This window comes from Lepus europaeus, chromosome 18, assembly GCF_033115175.1.
Source record: "Lepus europaeus isolate LE1 chromosome 18, mLepTim1.pri, whole genome shotgun sequence".
Taxonomy (NCBI): domain Eukaryota; kingdom Metazoa; phylum Chordata; class Mammalia; order Lagomorpha; family Leporidae; genus Lepus; species Lepus europaeus.
This window is the reverse complement of record NC_084844.1, coordinates 66,313,330-66,333,495: the sequence shown is the minus strand read 5'-3', so window position 1 is coordinate 66,333,495 and position 20,166 is coordinate 66,313,330. Positions and strand designations below refer to the sequence as shown.

General features: G+C 50.4%; 1 pseudogene; it reads left to right on the top strand.

Annotated features, from left to right (window-relative positions):
* The first annotated feature begins 40 nt into the window (after positions 1–40).
* LOC133746928 (adenomatous polyposis coli protein 2-like) lies at positions 41–7,854 on the top strand (annotated as a pseudogene).
* Positions 7,855–20,166: the final 12,312 nt, after the last annotated feature.

The window sequence follows — 20,166 nt, the reverse complement described above, 5'->3', positions numbered from 1 at the left end:
GCAGTCCAAGCAAACTGCAGCATCAACAATAAATTCAAGGATGCAGTCCCGGAAGAGGCACCCCCAGCGGGGAGAACAAGGTCAGCCCCGCGGGGACTGCAGCCTGGCCCTGGGTGGCTCCAGTGCCTGTGGAAAGGACGCCCCCCTAGTGATCGTGTCTTATGGGGCTTGTGCACTGCAGAGTATAAAACAGAGACAGGAAGTCTGTGGTGCCCTTGAGCCCCTGCATCAATTGTCCTATGGTGAGAGAATGAACTGCTTTTGATGGCCACACAGCATCTCATTGCTACCTGTACAGTGCTCGCTTTGAGGCCTCTGCCCTACGCATTTCTCAGGTCATCCCCTGGCTGCTGAGAATTCACCTCAGACACAGCCAAGGACGTCCCACAGCACTGCACTGTGCAGCGCACAGTCTGTCAGTGAGCAGGGCATTGCCATGAAGATTCTTCACCAGTGCCGCGCAGCCACACAACCCATGCAATCGTGCCTGTCTGTCCCCACATTCGCACATGAGCCAGTGCATAGCCAGTTTCACTGTGAGATGCGAAAAAAGTCAATAGAATTTGAAAAATATAGGAAAAAAATCAATGTAACAAAACTCTGTGTGGAAACTAATGAAGATAATTAACATCTACCCTATCTAGTTAGGTTGATCAGAATAAAACAAAAAGACATTATTAACAGAGAAAATTACCAATAAATAAATACTTTAAAAAAAAAAGAAAACAGATTTGAGAGGATACAAAGGTTGTACATAGAGAAGATAATTCAGCAACAGTGACAACACAGAAGCAAGCTGAAGCAATGGACCAGAATACATGCTGATGGCCAGCACCACGGCTCACTAGAATAATCCTCCACCTGCGGCACTGGCACCCCGGGTTCTAGTCCCGGTCAGGGTGCCGGATTCTGTCCTGGTTGCTCCTCTTCCAGTCCAGCTCTCTACTGTGGCCCGGGAAGGCAGTGGAGGATGGCCCAAATGCTTGGGCCCTGCACCCACATGGGAGTCCAGGAGGAAGCACCTGGCTCCTGGCTTGGGATCAGTGCAGCATGCCAGCAGTAGTGGTCATTTTGGGAGGTGAACCAATGGAAAGAAGACCTTTCACTCTGTCTCTCTCTCTCTAACTCTGCCTGCAAAAAAAAAAAAAAAAAAAACAAAAAAACAAAAAAACAAAAAAACAAAAACACACATACTGAAAATCTAGAGTTAAAACACTCTAAGTGCAAAATATACTTGAACATGTATGTTTATACAGTGTAAATGTGTTTAAGAAAATCACCCCATAACATTCTAAACTTAGACATGTTCTTACAAAATTACTGAACATATAAAGCAAATGAAAATACTATGGTTATCTAGACAGCTAGGCACTGATGAGGAAAATGAATAGTAACAAAGAGTTTCAAATGATCTGAAACTACAGAAAGAGAAATGTGAAACCATAAAACTCCTCTTACACAGATGTGCCTACTAAGAATCTTCTTAAAACTTCCACTTGACAAAGGCACTTATGAATTTTATTAATTTTTTCTGTAAGCTAAAAGCCATGTGTTTAACATGGTATCAAGGACACAAAGTTCTTAAGGATTAGGATTAATTTAATTTTTTATTTATTGAGAGAGAGAAAGAGACAGAGAAGAGACAGAAAAGAAGACAGAGAAAGATTTATCTCCCACCTGCTAGTTGACTACCCAAATGGCCACAATGGCCAGCACTGCTCCAGGTCAAAACCAGAAATGTGCAACTCCACCCAGGGTTCCCACATGGCTGGCAGAAGCCCAACCACATGGACCACCTGCTACCATCCCAGACACACTGCTGGGGAGTTATACTGGAAACAGAGAATCTAGGATTCAAATGGGCACTTAGATACACAATGCCTGCATGGCATGCAGTGGCTTAAGCCAGTAGAACACAACACCAGCTCCAGATTATTTTAATTTTACATCTGGATCATTCAATGATTTTCTATCTATGAAATTCTACAATAGAAAAATATTTATCTTTCAGATTATCCAGATCCAAAAATTCATAGCATATTATTAGAGAGATGGGTGTCATATTTCTTAAAATGTCAGTGCCCTGAAAGGCACCCTAGAAATAATGGTATTTAGGTACAAGGACACATTCTGGTAATTTAGGTGTAATTTTTATTAAACTACTTTCAATTTAAAAGATCCCTATTGCTGAAGCAGGAACCTAGGCTAAATAATTTTAGTTCTTCTGGAAAAAATATGTGGTCTTGTTTAATTTTATTTATTTATTTGATAGAGTTAGATAGTAAGGGAGAGAGACAGAAAGAAAAGGTCTTCCTTCCATTGGTTCATCCCCCAAATAGCCATTACGGCTGGAGCTATGCCTATCTGAAGCCAGGAGCCAGGAGCTTCCTCCTGGTCTCCCATAAGTGTGCAGGGGCCCAAGCACTCAGGCCATCATCCACTACCCTCCAGGGCCACAACAGAGAGCTGGACTGGAAGAGGAACAACTGGGACTAGAATCCAGTGCCCATATGGGATGCCAGCACCGCAGGTGGAGGATGAACCAAGTGAGCCATGGGGCTGGACCCAAAATCTGTTTTTTTAAAATTATATTTAAGGTATGCAAGCTTCATGTATTTCATATATTCAGATTTTGGAACATATTTTAAGTCAATTGATACAGTATGGCTGTTAGTTATTCATGAGGCCATTTCCATGTCTTAAATCCCCAAACACAAGCCACCTCTCATCCGTTCACAACCTTTTCAGTAACTGTTCTCCATAGTTTTCATTTTAAGATAAATGGCAAAAGCAGTAGGATGCATGAATTCTCCTTAAAAATATAAACTATCAATTAGGAAAAGTGGCTTATAAGGCAAAAGCTCTAAACATGATAGGATAATGAATTTGTATTCTGTGAAAACTGTTAATCACAGGATAATGGGAAGTTTTACTAACAGGATGCTTCAAATGTAAATAACCACAAAGTATTGTTTGTAAAGGTTAGATTTGTTTCTGAAGTTCATTTTAAGGAATATAATAATGATTATAATGTACAATATAAAAACTGCTTTTTAAGACTTTAAAATAATAATTTCTGAATTAATACAATATAGTTTCCTATTCAATAAAACAAAAACATAGAAAAATTATGGAGGTCCATACAGAAAATGATACAAAGTGATTCCAGTTAAGAATACACAACATCAAGCATAGGCATTGTGGCACTGTTGGTTAAGCTACAACCTCCTCTATTGGAGCTGGTTTGGGTGCCTAAAGCCTCACTCCTAATCCAGCTCCCTGCTAATATTAATTCTAATGCTTCCAGCATAGAAGAGGGCCCAAGTACTTGGGCTCCTGCCACCCCAATGGGAGACTCAGATTGGGTTCCAGCTTCCTGGCTTCAGCCTGGGCCAACCAAAGCCATTGTGGTCATTTGGGGCAATAAATCAGAAGCTGGAAGATCTTTCAATCTCTCTCTCTCTCACTCTCTCTCACATGCTTTTCAAATAAAATATATTGGTAACAAAAAAGGAAAAGCAACATCAAAAATTGTGAAAATCATTTGTGACCTTTCAAAAATATTTATTTGTAAGTCAGAGTTAGAGTTAGAGTTAGAGTTAGAGAGAGAGAGAGAGAGGCAGAGGGAGAAAGGTCTTCTATGTGATAGTTCACTCCCCAAATGGCTGCAACAGCTGAGTCTGGGCCAGGCTGAAGCCAGGAGCCAGGAGTTTCTTTCAGTTCTCCCACATGGAGGTAGAGGCCCAAGGACTCAGACCATTCTCCCCTACTTTCCCAGGTACATTGCCAGGGAGCTGGATGGGATTAAACAGGCACCCATGTGGAATGCAAGCACTTCAGATGGTGGCATAGCCCGCTGTATCAAGCACTTCCCCCTATTTATTTTAGAGATGGAGCTGCAGAGAGAGAGAGAGGGAGCGAGAGAGAATTTTACACTCTCTGGTTCACCCCCAAATGGCTGCAGTATCTGGGACGAGACTGGGCCAGTCAGAAGCCAGGAGCTAAGGGTTTCATCATAGTCTTCTATATAAGTGAAGGGTCTCAACTACTTGTGTCATCCTCTGATGCTTTCCTGCGTGCATTAGCATCAGCTGGATTGGATTTGGGGAATGAACCAGTGGATGGAATACTGTCTCTCTGTCTCTCCCTCTCTCTGTAACTTGGCCTCTCATATAAATAAACTAATCCCAATTCATGTTAATTATTTAAACCACCTGAAAGAACTGGATTCCTCCCAAACTCAGCATGATCTTAATTATAAAATCAGAAAAAGATACAGAGAAAATGAACTGTAGACCAATATCTCTGATGAGCATAGATGCAGAAATCCTCAACAAATTACTATCCAATAGAATCCATCACCACATCAGAAAGATCATTCACCCAGACCAAGTGAGATTTATCCATCATATGCAGGGATTGTTTAACATGCACAAATCAATAAATGTGATACATCATATTAGCAAATTGAAGAATGAAGACCATATGTATGATTATCTCAATAGATGCAGAGAAAGCATTTGATGAAACACAAAATCCTTTCATGATAAAATTTTAAGCAAACTGCATAGAGGGAGCATTTTTCAACACAATCAAGATAATATATGACAAATCAACAGTCACCATGATACATTTGGGTAAAAAGTTGGAAGCATTTTCAATGAGAATCAGAACCAGACAAGGATGTTCTCTTTCATCACTGCTATTCAATACAATTCTGGAAGTTTTAGCCAGAGCCATTAGACAAAAAGAAAGAAAAGATGTAAAACTGGGAAAGGAGGACATCAAATGATCTTGTTTGTAGATTATATGATCTGATACATAGGGGAACCAAAAGAATCCACTAAGAGATTATTGGAATTCATAAGAGAAATTTGCAAAGTTACAGAATATAAAATCAACACACAAATTTCAAAAGCTTTTATATACAAACAATGGCATAGCTGAGAAAGAATTTGTAAGATCAGTTTCATTCACCATAGCTACCTCGCGGGCCCACCAGCCAGGTCAAGGCCAGGGGCGCCGGCCTGAGCCCGGAGCAGGTCCAGGTCATAGGCAGGAGCCGGGCTGGAGCTGCCTCTTGGCCGGCCCCCAAGTGCCCACTCGGACCAGGGACGGGGGTAAAGGGGGAGGCAGTCCCTGTGCCTTACTACGCCCACCGAGGAGGCCGAGACTGCTTCTACCACTATGACGAGGCGCCCTCCTCGGCCGGGCGGCCCCCGTGGCGACCATCTGCCATCCCGCGGACCCTAAGCGGGGCGGGAAGGAGGCCCAGACCGCAGCCAAGGTAGCCGTTCATGCCCAGCCACCCCCCCCCCCCCGGCCCAGCCCCTGCTGATCGCCGATGAGACCCCACTTTGCTCGGAGAGACACCCTCGAGTCCGACTCGCTCAGCGAGCCCGAGCCCTGTGAGCAGCCGGCCAGCCACCTGGGAGGCCCGGAGCCCACGGTTGCCCAGGCCCCGCGCCGAGGAGGCCGGCGCGACAGCTCCCCCAGCCCGCGCTCCGAGGAGGAGCTCCTGAGCCGCTGCATCGGCTCAGCCATGCCCAGAGGCCGGGCCCCGGCCCCTGGCCCCCCGCGCCGCAAGGCCCGGGCTGCCGAGCAGGACGAGCGGTCGCCAGAGGCGCCCCGGGACTGCGGCGAGGAGGCGGCCGGCTCAGACCAGGCCTCCGACCTGGACATCGTCGAGTGGCGCGCCATCCAGGAGGGCGCCAACTCCATCGTCACGGGGCTGCACCAGGCGGCCGCGGCGGCGCCCCGCGAGGCCTCCTCCGAGTCCCACTCGCTCCTGTCCCTGGGGTCTGCTCTGTCCATGGACCCCTCCCTGCAGTTATCCAAGCGCAGGAGCAGGCGCCAGCCCGGGGCCGGGGCCGGGGAGGGCAGTGCCCGGCCGCCGCCAGAGAACCGGAGCCTGGCCTCAGCCAAGATCGGCGCGAGCCCCCGCGCCCCTGGCGGCCCCGAGAAGCCGCGCGCGGCTCACAAGGTAGCGGCGGGGGTGCCGGCCGTTGTCCGGGGGCGGACAGTGATTTACGTGCACATCCCGGACACCCGGCCCCAGCCCAAAGCTGCCCCTGGCCCCCGGGCCACACCGAGGAAGGCAGGGGAGATCCCCAGCCCGGCATAGCCAGCAGCCGCAGACAAGGAGCCAGCGCCCGTGCAGCAGCGCTCTCGAAGCCTGCACCAGCCAGGCAAGATCTCCGAGCTGGCGGCGCTGAGCCACCCCTCCCCCAGGAGCGCCACCCCCCTGCTCCTCTGGCCCAGAGGCCTTCTTCAAGTTCCTCCCAGACCTCGCCCGCCTTTCAGCTTCTGCCCAGCAAGTCGCCCCCCTCCACCCCAGCTGCAGGGTCTCTGCCTGGCCCGGCAGCCCCCCGGCGTGCCCAAGACGCTGGCGCGGGCCCTGCTGGCCAAGCAGCACAAGACCCAGAAGTCCCCCGTCCAGATCCCGTTCAAGCAGAGGCCGGCCAGGCGCGGGGCGCCGCCACTGGCCAGACCCGCCCCAGAGCCTAGCCCCAGAGGCCACGAGAGGGCGACGGGGGCGCGTGGGGGCCGACTGGGCCTAGTGCCTGTGGCCTCCGCCCGCTCCAGCGGGCTTCCGCTCGGGCTTCCGACGCCAACTGACCATCATCAAGGAGTCGCCCGGCTTGCTGCGTCGCCGATGCAGGGAGCTGTCCTCCACTGCCAGCTCCGCCGCCCCCGCCTCCACCTCCCAGGGCGCGTCGCCCCGCCGCGGCCAGCCCGGGCTCCCCGCCATCTTCCTCTGCTCTTCGCGTTGCGACGAGCTGAGGGCGGCCGACCCGGCCAGGGTCCGGTCCCGGCCCCGGCCCGCGCGCACCCCGGCGCACCAGCTCGGAGAGCCCATCGCGCCTGCCCCTGCGCGTGCCCCACGCGCGGCCGGTGGCGGTCAAGGGCTATTCCTCCCTGCCCCACATCAGCTTGGTCCTCAGGGCCCTAAGGCGCGGCCCCCAGGAGCCCCCCCAGCGCAGGAACCCAGCGCCGCGGGAGCGACGGTGGGGCGCGGCCACTGCCCAGGGTGGTCGCGGCCAGGCACGACGTGGCGGCGCATCTGGGACCAGGACGTCGCACACATCCTGCGCAGCACCCTGCCCGCCTCGGCTTTGTTGCTCTGGGGTGCCTCGCCCGAGGAGAGCCCCGCCGGACCCCGCCGCAGAAGACCAGCGACGCCATGGTGCAGACAGAAGAGGTGGCCCAGCCCAAGACCAACGCCAGCGTGAGCCTGGAGTGCAGCGAGCAACCCCCCGCCCCAACCGGCGCCCTGGCCACCCTCCTGGGCAGCGAAGTGGATGGGCCGGTCCCAGCCAAGGGCCCTGCCCCGCGCCTTTCGCCCACGAGGGCTTGGGTATCGCCGTGGGGGGTTTCCCTGCCAGCCTGCACGGCTCCCCGAGCCATGCAGTGCGTGTCCCACCCTTCAACTACGTGCCCAGCCCCCATGGCGGCGGCCATGGCCACCACGGACTCGCTGTGGAGAAGGCCCTGGCCCCTGCCCCGGCCGGCCTCCATGCCCTGGTCAGCCTGGCGGATGCTGTGCAGATGAGCCTAGCAGGCCAGCCCACCCCCAAGCCTCACCTCGCTGTGGAGAAGGCCCTGGCCTCTGCCCGGGCCAGCCCCCATGCCCTGGTCAGCCTGGTGGATGCTGTGCAGATGGGCCTAGCAGGCCAGTTCACCGAAACCTCACCTCGCCAAGGCCTTCGTCTCAGAAGGGAATGGGGTGCAAGTGCCCCCTTGAGGCGACCTCGGGGGAGCCACTGCTGGAACCCCAGGGTTCACCGGGCGAGAGGAGGGAGCAGGCTCTGGAGGTGGGCTGAGGCTGTCACCACTGAGCACAGGAGCATGTAATTACTGCTCCTACTAACTCCTTAATGAGAGCTTGTCAGTTGGTTTCCACTCCCAGCCTCAGCTGGCGGAGCAGGAGTGTGGGCTGCAGCCCAGACAGCGCCCCAGGGGGCCTGAGGGAAAGGTGGCCAGGGAGGTGAGGGGGCTGCCAAGCTACACTGGACCCCCACCCACCCTGTGGGGGAGGCTGGAAGCCAGCAGGTGTGAGAGGGATGGGTTCCTCTGGGGATGCTGTGGTCGGGCTAACCCTGCTCCCCTGGGACGCCACTGCCCGGCCAAGGCATGGTGGGCAAGGCAGGTGTGGGGTAGGGCACCTGGCTCTGTGCCTCCCTCCCAGCTTCCTCTGCACGGACCATGTGGATAGCACCAGGACCATGGGACTCCAGGGCCATCACAGCCTGGGGACTGGAGCCTCATCACACCCCAGGAGCCTGAATGCAGCAGGAGAGGGGGCTGCGCGGCCCTGCCCACCTCCACAGAGGAGCACACTGCAGAAAGAACCAGCAACCTCTTTCCGCAGAGTCCAGCTGGGGGCAGGGAACCTGTGGGTGGCCACCCAGCAGGGCTACCCCACACCCCATCCCCAGGGAGGGGGCTCCACATGCTGTGTCCTGTCCTCCACACCCTTGGGCCTCAGCCAGACAGCCACAGGCAGCAGCCTAAGCAGGCGCCCCCTTCAGGCCTCACTGTGCCCCGCAGGACACAGCCCAGGAGGAGCAGGGGTGGCCCCCAAGCTCTGGGGTGCACCGCAGGTGCCACACTCTTCATTCTAGGCCATGGCTGCCAAGCAGGGGACCAGGGGATGACCAGCAGTAGGGGTGAGGCAGTGTCCGAGGCCTCCGCACAACCAGACTGCTGGGTGTCCCCAGGCCCGGGGCTGCTCAGAGACAGCTGAGTGACCTTTGGACAATGGAGCTGAGGCGGGGCTGCAGGCCCTGTCCTGGGGACTGGGTCTTTCCCGGCCCCTGACCCTTGGACACCAGTGCCACCCCCGGCCATTCCCAGGGCCACTGAGGATCGGCGACCACTTGGCAGCCTTCCCTCCACCCACCCGCCTGTTCCCCACACCCTGCAGCATCCGTCCCATGTGTACTTTGCGCGCCACCTGCCAGCACCCCATGTAAAGCCGCCAGCTGGTGGAAGGACCACACCCCCTGACCCATGTTGCACAACTGTCCAGTCACGTCTGCTGCATGAGCAGGGGCGGGGGTGGGCCTCACATGCCAGCCATGAGCAGGGAGGCCAGGGGTCCCCACTGGCCCGGGAAGACTGTCCCACTGGGGCGTCTCTGTCCAGCTCCGTCCTTGGCTGTGACCCAGGCTCTATCAGACCAAACAGTGCCCAGTGGGCTGGGAGGGTCTCTGCCCCAGCTGAGCAGCTGTGGCTGGGGTACTGAGGCTCAGGCAGCAGAAGAGAAACTCCTGTGGCCCTGGGGCTCGGCCCTGCCCCCCGGGATGCAGGGAGCCAGGGGCCGGCGGGGCCTCTGTCCCAGGGAGGGCGTCCAGGGCCTGGCCAGTGGCTGCTATGCTGTCTGCTGCATCAGCCTCTCCCGCAGTGATGAAGGGGCAGCTCCTGCCCAGGAGTGGCAGCATGAGGCCCGCAGGGCCCTGCCAGGGCAGCCGGCTCCCAATCTTAGCCAGGGAGTGGTGTACCAGGCAAGGGAGCACAGAGTAGCCCTGTGAGATGGGCAGAGTCTGCTGGGGGGAGGTGGTCCCAGGCACCCACACAGGGTCTGCTGGGGGGAGGTGGTCCCAGGCACCCACACAGGGTCCAGCCAGGGCCTGGGATGGGGAAGGGCCCAGGTCAATCAGAGGAGGCAGCGGCGAGGTGCAGGGCAGCACCGAGCGTGTTGGTGGCCTTGTAGGCCCAGCTCTGCTGGTACAGCCACTCCCGCTGGGCCTTGGGGTCCTCATTCTTCCTGGGGTCTCCTGGGGGTCTGGGACAGCATGAGGGAGCATCAGTCGGAAGGGAGCCCCCAAGACCAGAGCCACCCAGCAGGAGGGAGCCCAGCCTGGGGACACGGGCACCTACAGACCTCACCCCTGTGGCCTGGGTGCTCCATAGTTACTCTCAGGGGCCCACGTGTGACCTGGCACCTCACATGCCAGCTGGTACATACCAGTCTCAATAATGGGGTCCCTGCCACCCACACAAAGCTCTGGGTTCCCAGGTCTCCACTGTACCCATCTCGCACATTGTTCTAGAAATGCTCTCCTTGGCAATGATGGAAACAGGGCCCACACTGGGACCGCCAGCCGCTGCCTTCCCTGGCCACCAGCAGGGAGCCGGGTCAGACATCATGTGGCCCAGATCGCAGGCAGCAGCTTCCCCCACCATGCCACAGCCCCGGCCCCTCTCAGAGCCCCGTCTCGGAGGAGGGCCAGGGACAAGGGTGACCCCGAGAGATGGACAGGGCCTGCTGGGGGGGGGAGCCAGTCCTGGGCACCCACACAGCCCAGCTGGCACCCAGGCTTGGGAAAAGAGGCCCAGGTCAGCCTGAGGTGGTGGAATGCAATTTGGTTTTTGCCAAATGGGCTGTGGCACTTCCTAGGCAGATGCACCTGAAGGACTTGTGAAAATTGTGAGTCTAACCTGCTGAAAAACAAGGAAGTTTCAAGAAAGGTCAGTTAGAAAGTTTCAAGAAAGGTCAGTTTCTGGGAAACTGCAACTTAGCAGATAACAGGGAATACCAGTTTGGAAACCCCCCTTGTGTAATGGTTAAGATAAGTAAAACTGATGTGTACTAAGATAAGTGAAATTGCTGTGTGCTAAGATAAACAAAAATCCCCTTCCCCTTTGTATTCACTTGCTTAAGATAATTTTGTGGTTTTTGCCTTTAAATACTGCCTGTAACCCTCGTCCAGCACCTCACTCTCACAGGAGGGAGGGGTCCGTTTTGCGCAAAATGTAAATAAACCGCCTCTTGTGTTTGCATCGCCGGTGTCCGGAGTCTGAATTTCTGGGTCCCCAGGGTGCTACCTAAGGACCCTGCCAGCTTTGGGTCCTTCATTTGGAGGTTCCACCGAGATCGGCCCCAGAACTTCTGCGCTCCAGGACCCATCGGAGGATCGGTGAGCCAGGCGCCTATTTTCTGTTGTGTGTGTGTGTGTGTGTATTTGTCTCCGGGAGAGCCTGGCCAGACGGCCGCTCCCGTCTCTTACTCTGGAAGCTCGAGTGTTTTGGTAAAAGTGACTGGTGAGGTGGCAGACGTGCCTTCTGGCAAGAGCCCTCTTCAAGTTCCTCCCAGACCTCACCTGAGAGTCTGAATTTCTGGGTCCCCAGGGTGCTACCCAAGGACCCCGCCAGCTTTGGGTCCTTCACACCCTGAGTGAGACTACATTGGGGGTTGTGAGGGAGTGTGGCCGTGACCCTCAGAGGCAGCAATGGGATGGCAGTGTGCTGACACATGCGGTCCATGACCTACCCCCACACACACGTGGTCTACCACCCCCCGCCATGGTCCACCACCCCCCAACACCCGGTCCAGGACCCCCCACACACACAGTCACGAACCACACACATATGTGACCCACGACCCCACACAAACACAGACATGGTCCACGATCTCCCCCTCCCTGGCCATGGCCGGGAACCTGGCCTCAAATCCTGGCCAGATGCCTGCTCACTATAGGTGACTTGTGACAGACAAAAGGCAGCCAGCAACTGAAAAGCAGCTCAGCCCAGGCTCCGCCGGGCGCCCTGTCCCACAGAACCTCTGGCTGATGGCAGTGGCCTGCAGCAACGCAGAGCAGCCCTGGGTCACACAGAGCCCAGCACAGAATGTGGTAGTACAGCTGGGGTTGTTTAATTCATCTGACAGGAGGGGAGGGAGAGAGAGAGAGAGAGAGAGAGAGAGAACAGGGAGGGAGGGAAGGAGGGAAGGAGGGAAAGAGAGAGAGGAATAGAGAGAGGGAGAGATCCTCTATCTGTGGTTCACTCCCCAAATGGCCACATCAGCTGGGGCTGGGCAAGGCCAAAGCCAGGTGCTCCCTCCAGGACCCACGTGGGTGCAGGGCCCCAGTATAATTTAATTCTAAAAAGTAGGCTCCCGGGGCTGGTGCTGTGGCATAGCAGTAAAACTGCTGCCTGAGACTCTGGAATCCCATAGGGGCGCCAGTTTGAGTCCCGGCTGCTGCACTTCTGATCCAGCTCTTTGCTGTGCCCTGGGAGAGCAGTGGAGGATCCCTAAGTGCTTGGGCCCCTGCACCCATGTGGGAGACCCGGATGGAGCTCTTGGCTCCTGGTCAGCCGAGCTCTGGCCACTGTAGCCATTTGGGGAGCAAACCAGTGGACAGATCTCCCTCTGTCCCTAATGTCTTTTTCAAAAAAGAAAGAAAGAGAAAGAACAGTAGATTCCCATAGAATCCTCAGGCCTCGGCCCAAGGTGGTGCTCTGGGTCCTTCTGGGCCCAGGGCTCAGCACAGTTGAGTACCTCGCGGAGACCACAGAGTCCACCCCGATCCTGCATATGGAACCCTGTCCTTGCACACCCCACTTAGCTCTGCCCCGGGCCGGGCTGGGGACCCCTGCTACCCCCACCACGGCCCCTGTAACGAGGCACGCTCCACCTCCGTTAATGGCGCCAACGCCTTCCTCTGCCCCAGGCCCACACAGCACAGGACGCAAGGTCCTGCACCAGCTGCCATTCCTGGGGCTTTGGGGCAGCCCGCTGCCCTGCCCCAGCCTGAGCTCCCCACCTTCCAGGGCCAGCACGGTGAAGACAAGGTCTGGGGCCGGCGCCGCGTGCAGTCCTCCAGGATCTGCTCCACCATGGGCAGCGTCGGGGGTCGTGGGCAGCACCAGGCGCTTTTAGGCCTTGGAGCCCATGCCTGCAGGTGGCAGACAAGGCCGCCACAAGGCGCGTCCCAGTCGCCGTCACTGCCTGGCAAGGCCATGCGCACCTGGGGAGCCCGCCCTGCCCTGACCGCAAGGGGTCGCAGGGAGCCAGGCTGTGACTGCACCCCGGCATCCGGGTCCCAGCGAATGACAAACAGCCAGCACATGACTCACCAGGACCGCAAAGTATTATTATAATAAATGAAATGATATAGGGAAACATAACAGGTCAATTACAAGCAAGAGATAATAAAAAATACAAGAGTTGTCAAGGTTCCCAAAATAGCCATCCAAATAGGTGAAAAATGTAAAAAGACAATCACGTGATTGTTTAGATTACATGTGGAAAACATTTAATAAAACTCAGCATCTAATGAAAAAAACCTTACTATCAGTGAAAACAAACAGAAAGTAACTTCTTCAATCTGATCAAGATTAAAAGAAACCTACAAAAACCAACACAACTAATACAGAATCATTGAAAGCTTTTCCCTGGAGGTAAGCCTACACCCAGATGCCACCACTGTTTCTTTTCAACTTTCTATTGTAAGGGTAATCAGGGAAATAAAAAGGCAAAAAATGTGTAAAGTTCAATTTGTAAGGAATGAAATTATGTATATATATATATATATATATATATACACACAAAGAATTATATAGGATGACACATAAGTACCTAGATAATTCATAAAATCTAATAATAAATACAACTGATACATAAATTTAACAATATTACTGGAAATATCAATGCATAAAATCCACTGATTACTAAGTACCAGCAAGAAACAAACAGAAAATAATATTAAAGGGCAAGAGGCAGACTAGAAAACAAATATCTAGGAGAGATGAAAAAAAGAATTGAATTTGTAATATCTGTAAACATTCTTAATATTAAAAACCCCACAGAGAAATGAGTCAGCAATATGAAGGAAACGAAAAAGACCAAAGCCAATAAACAGCCAATTCTCTCTAACTGACCTAAGCAGGTTACTGCAGCCTCCAGGTGGGATTCTCCCAGGAAGACCTGTAGGGAGGCAGGAGGGTCCCAGCAGGTGGCAGGATCCCACTGGTGAGAGAGTGCAGCCTAGAGGAGGCCCTTGGCCCCTGACCCAGGCCTCCCCTCTCTCCCTATCTGGAGTGGCCTGGAGTTTCGCGTCCCTGCTGTAAAGATGCTGATTTGCTGTGACTTCTGGGTCCTGCATGCTGATGGCTATGTGAGCTGTCCAATCAGGCACGGTGACGTCACTGCCACATAATCACACTGGATTGTGACACCACAGAGTTCCAAATTCCTGGAGGAGAGAGGTCCAAGGAGGGGTCTCTGGCGCTGGGAGACTCCAGAGCTAGTGCAGCATCTGCTGTTCTCTGACCTTGTCCACCACAACACAGCCCACCTTGGATGCCTGGGAGTGGTGAGTGTGTGGGGCCAGGTGTCCAGAGTGGGGGAAGGGGAAGCTGGTGGTACCTGCTAGCAGGACGCTGGCTCCCAGAGGGCATCTCTGGAACCTTGGGCCTCATCTCGCTGTCAGCACAGCACTTCCCTGGGTTCCTTGTGGTCTAGTAGGTGGGGCCTGGAATGGTGCCCAGGACCCAGGCACCCTGCCCCTTCCCTGTTAGCAGAGAAGTCTCAGCCCCAGAGCCATCTGTGGCAAGCTGAGTGGCAGTAGCCCTGCATCTCCCCGATTGTGCAGTGGGGTCAGGGTGCTCACTAGGGAAAAGCAGTGCTGTGTGTATGGGATTCATGCACATGAGGAGTTGTCATCTATGGGGTCCTCAGTTCTCCTTTCTTCCCATGCAGGAAACAGGGTCTCAGTTCCAGGACCTGGCCTTTCTGCATAGCTTTCTAGGAAATACCCCATTAGTTTTAGTATGTGGAATTATTAACTAGAAACAGTCTAGAATGCCTAATGATTTCTAAAATTTACAAGAAGGTTGAAATTTTAAATTTATTAAACAGTTTTTATGTGAGACTGTCAAGAAAACTTGAGAAAAATTCTGCTTTATTATACACAATCCTTTTTTTAAGAGATCGTATAAATAGATGTTTTTGCACTGATATTTGGTAAATAATGAAAGATTTCCCATGAGACTTTTTGTAAAGGAATTAGGACACATATTAGTTTCTCATTTAATGTCTTCATTTTTAAATATTTTTATAGCCATTCACTATATTCCCACTAAACTAGGGTCTTTTTGCATTTTACTTGTTAAACTTTTTCTTGGTGAAATATTAAGACTTTTTTTTTACTGTAAAGTGTATTTAAAATGTTATCTCAAAAACTAAAGAAAAAATACAAGGAAGAAGAGTGGGAGAGAGAGAAGAAGGATATATCATTATGCTTTTAGAATTGTGTATACAAATCATATTGCATCTGTTTAAAAAACTACCGATTTGGCTGGTGCCACAGCTCACTAGGCTAATCCTCTGCCTAACGGCGCTGGCACCCCCGGTTCTAGTCCTGGTTGGGGCACCGGATTCTGTCCTAGTTGCTCCTCTTGCAGTCCAGCTCTCTACTGTGACCTGGGAGTGCAGTGGAGCATGGCCCAAGTGCTTGGGCCTGCACGCACATGGGAGACCAGGAGGAAGCACCTGGCTTCTGGCTTCAGATCAGCGCAGCGCACTGGCTGTAGAAGCCATTTGGGGGGTGAAGCAACGGAAGGAAGACCTTTCCCTCTGTCTCTCTCTCTCTCTCACTGCCTAACTCTGCCTGTCAAAAAAAAAAAAAAACTACCTATGTGACAAATATTTAAATATGCAATTTGACAAATATTTAAAACAAAATGAGACATTGTAGATACTATCATTTTGATTATCATTCTTATCTAGTAGATTGGAAAACAATCCTATCTTCTCATGTAAAAATATTCTAATATATTAGAGTGGATAGAGTTCATGGCTCCTGGCTTCAGCATGGCCCAGTCCTGGCCATTGTGGCCATTTGGAGAGTGGATCATCAGATGGAAGAGCTCTCTCTCCCTCACTGTCTCTATAACTGCCTTTAAAGTGTACAAATATGGTGAATATTTTCCTTAACTTCATTCTAAAAATGTGTCTCTGTTTACATGTATGCATTATATGTGCATCACAGAACATTTGGAAAACTTCATATAGGCCATGGGAAGAGATCAAATCTCCTTCTATATTCAGCCACTTAACATTTACACACAGATACATGCATATACACGTACACTTTTACAAACAAAACCATGACCAAAATAGACATGCTACTTTGTCATCTATTTTTCTTACTCAACAGTGTGTAAGTTTCCCTTCATGTTGTTAACTACTCTTTAAAGTTTGTAATTTTAATTGGCTGAAAATATTAACCTCTCCTTTTGACAGCTTAAGTTTTAATAATTTTCTATGATAAATAATTATAGTACACTCCTCATATAACTCATTATTCATATGTATGATTTTTAAGATTAGACTGCTTTGTGTACATTGAATTACTAAGCTTGAGGTTAATTATATATAAATTGATGGAGGGCCCAGCACTATGGCATAACAGGTAACGCTGCCACCTGCAGTGCCGGCATCACATGTGGGTGCTGGTTTAAGACCTGGCTGTTCCACTTCTGATCCAGTCCCCTGCTGTGGCCTGGGAAAGCATTAGAATATCAGCCAAGTCCTTGGGTCCCTGCACCCTTCTAGGAGACCTGGAAGAAGCGCCAACTGTTGTGGCTCATTGGGGAGTGAACCAGTGGGTGCAAGACACCTTCCTCACTCTCTCTCTCTCTCTCTGCCTCTGCCTCTCTGTATTTCTTTGAAATAAATTTAAAAAATCTTAAAAAATCTAAATGAATGGAACAAATTTAATGTATTTCACATATATGGTTTTAAGAGAATGGCGGAATAGGCAGGGAGCACACAATCAGTCCGGAGAGAGAGACAGGTTAATATAAGTGGAGATACTGCAGGGTCAAGGAAGAGTAGGGGATGAAACAGCAGAGGAAACTCTTCCGGAACTAGAGATTCACAGTGTACCTGTGTGGAGAGTGTGGGAGCCCAAGTTCGGGACACCAGCAGCAGACTCAACGCACCAGCGCTGGAACGCGAGGTGAGCTGAACCACAATAGCCCGAGACACCAGCGGGCAAGCGGAAAGAGGAGGCTGGAGGGAATGAGGCTTGAAACTTCGTGGGGAAAAGTTTACCAGGCTAACTAGAAGAGAGAGAGGAAAAAAATAAAAAAAAGCAACCGATACGGACACAAGTTTCTCTCTCTCCGCTCACCTCTCAAAGGCGAGCAAGACAGAGCAGGCGCCATTTTGGACATACGTCATAAGCAGGGCGACCTCAGGTCTGCGCCAGCTCTGAGCCTAGCAGAAAAACCTGACTCTGGGGGGAGGGGTGAAATAACAGGAGATTAGCATCTAACTTGGCAACCCAGTGGGAGATTGCAGGAGAATTGGAACCCACACTGAGGGCAGCAGAGATTCCCTGTGTGGTCCTTGGGAAAGAGCTTCCGATCTCTGGCTCCTGTGGGTATATCATTTGCCTGCTAACTACCTCCAATTACATTCAGCTGTGTGGAATTACTTCCCTTTTGAATCAAAAAAGAGAGAGATTTACCACACCTAACCTGGGAGTCTCATCTTTGACACACCCTCAGCCCTGAGGAACCAAACACAGCTCTTAGTCCACATTCATCTCAAGCCTCTAAGGCACCACTGAAAACAGACAGTCCACTTAATATAGAGCCATAGTGTAACAAGAAAAAACACCACAGTGAAGAAACCAAATATCTCCAACATGCCAAACAAACGCAAAAACCGAGGTAACAAGAACAAGGAAGACACTATGATGCCCCCAAATGAAAAAGACACCCCAATTCAAGATTATGAAGATGAGGAGATTGAAGAAATGCAAGATGCAGATATCAAAAAATTGATAAGAACATTAAGAAGTTCTCAAAAACAAATTCTTGAACTACAGAAATCCTTCATGGACAAGATAGAAAATCTCTCTCGTGAAAATGAAATATTAAGGAGGAATCAAAATGAATTGAAACAACTAGTGGAACAAGAAATGGTGATAGTGATGAGAAATCATAATGAAATGAAGAATTCAATAGATCAAATGACAAACACATTAGAGAGTCTTAAAAACAGAATGGATGAAGCAGAAGAGAGAATATCGGAATTAGAAGACAGAGAACAGGAAAGGAAACAATCAAATCAAAGAAAAGAAGAAGAAATCAGAAATCTAAAAAATACTGTCAGGAATCTACAGGATACTCTTAAAAAACCCAACATTCGGGTTCTAGGAGTACCTGAAGTCATGGAGAGAGAGAAAGGATTAGAAGGCCTTTTTAGTGAGATACTAGCAGAAAATTTCCCAGGTAGGAGAAAGACAGAGACATCCTAATACAGGAAGCTCATAGAACCCCTAATAAACATGACCAAAAGAGATCCTCACCACGACACGTCGTAATCAAACTCACCACAGTGAAACACAAAGAAAAGATCCTAAAATGTGCAAGAGAGAAACGCCAGATTACTCTCAGAGGATCTCCAATTAGACTCACAGCTGACTTCTCTTCAGAAACCCTGCAAGCTAGGAGAGAATGGCGAGACATAGCCCAGGTGCTAAGAGAGAAAAACTGCCAGCCCAGAATATTATATCCTGCAAAGCTCTCATTTATGAATGAAGGTGAAATAAAGACCTTTCACAGCAAACAGACATTGAAAGAATTTGTCGCCACTCGTCCAGCCCTGCAAAAGATGCTTAAAGATGTGTTACATACAGAAACACAGAAACACGGTCACCAATATGAAAGAAGGTAAAGGTAGGAAACCTCACACCAAAAGATCACAGGAATCTCAAACCATATATTAGAAAGTATCTTTGGCTAATGGCAGGGCAAAATTACTCCTTCTCAATAGTCACATTGAATGTTAATGGCTTGAACTGTCCAGTTAAAAGACACCGCTTGGCTGATTGGGTTAAGGAACAAAACCCATCCTTTTGCTGCTTACAAGAAACCCATCTATCCAACAATGATCCATACAAGCTGAGAGTGAAAGGCTGGAAAAAGATATACCACGCCAACAGAAATGAAAAGAGAGCGGGCGTAGCCATCTTAATATCGGACAACATAAACTTTACCACAAAAACTGTTAGGAGAGACAAAGAGGGGCACTATATAATGATTAAGGGATCCATTCAACAGGAAGATATAACGATTATCAACGTATATGCACCTAATTACAGGGCACCAGCCTATTTAAAAGACTTGTTAAGGGACTTAAAGGGAGACTTAGACCCCAATACAATAGTACTGGGGGACTTCAATACTCCACTCTCAGAGATAGACAGATCAACAGGACAGAAGATCAACAAGGAGACAGTAGATTTAAATGACACTATAGCCAAAATGGATCTAACAGATATCTACAGAACATTTCATCCTACATCTAAGGACTTTACATTCTTCTCAGCAGTACATGGAACCCTCTCTAGGATTGACCACATACTAGGCCATAAAGCAAGTCTCAGCAAATTCAAAAGAACTAGAATCATACCATGCAGCTTCTCAGACCACAAAGGAATGAAATTGGAAATTGGCAACTCAGGAATCCCTAGAGCACGTGCAAACACATGGAGGTTGAACAACATGCTCCTGAATGAACAATGGGTCATAGAAGAAATTAAAAGAGAAATCAAAAATTTTCTGGAAGTAAATGAGGATAACAGCACAACATACCAAAACCTATGGGATACAACAAAAGCAGTGTTAAGAGGAAAGTTTATATCAATAGGTGCCTACATCAAGAAATTGGAAAGGCACCAAATAGAAGAGATTTCAAGTCATCTCAAGGATCTAGAAAATCTGCAGCAAACCAAACCCAAACCCAGTAGGAGAAGAGAAATAATTAAAATCAGAGAAGAAATCAACAGGATTGAATCCAAAAAAACATTACAAAAAATCAGCCAAATGAGGAGCTGGTTTTTTGAAAAAATAAACAAAATTGACACCCCATTGGCCCAACTAACTAAAAAAAGAAGAGAAAAGACCCAAATCAATAGGATCAGAGATGAAAAGGGAAACGTAACAACAGACGCCACAGAAATAAAAAGAATCATCAGAAATTACTACAAGGACTTGTATGCCAGCAAACAGGGAAATCTATCAGAAATGGACAGATTCTTGGACACATACAACCTCCCTAAATTGAGCCAGGAAGACATAGAAAACCTAAACAGACGAATAACTGACACAGAAATTGAAACAGTAATAAAGGCCCTCCCAACAAAGAAAAGCCCAGGGCCAGATGGATTCACTGCTGAGTTCTACCAGACATTTAGAGAAGAACTAACTCCAATTCTTCTCAAACTATTCAGAGCAATCGAAAAAGAGGGAATCCTCCCAAATTCTTTCTATGAAGCCACCATCACCTTAATTCCTAAGCCAGAAAGAGACGCAACATTGAAAGAGAATTACAGACCAATATCCCTGATGAACATAGATGCAAAA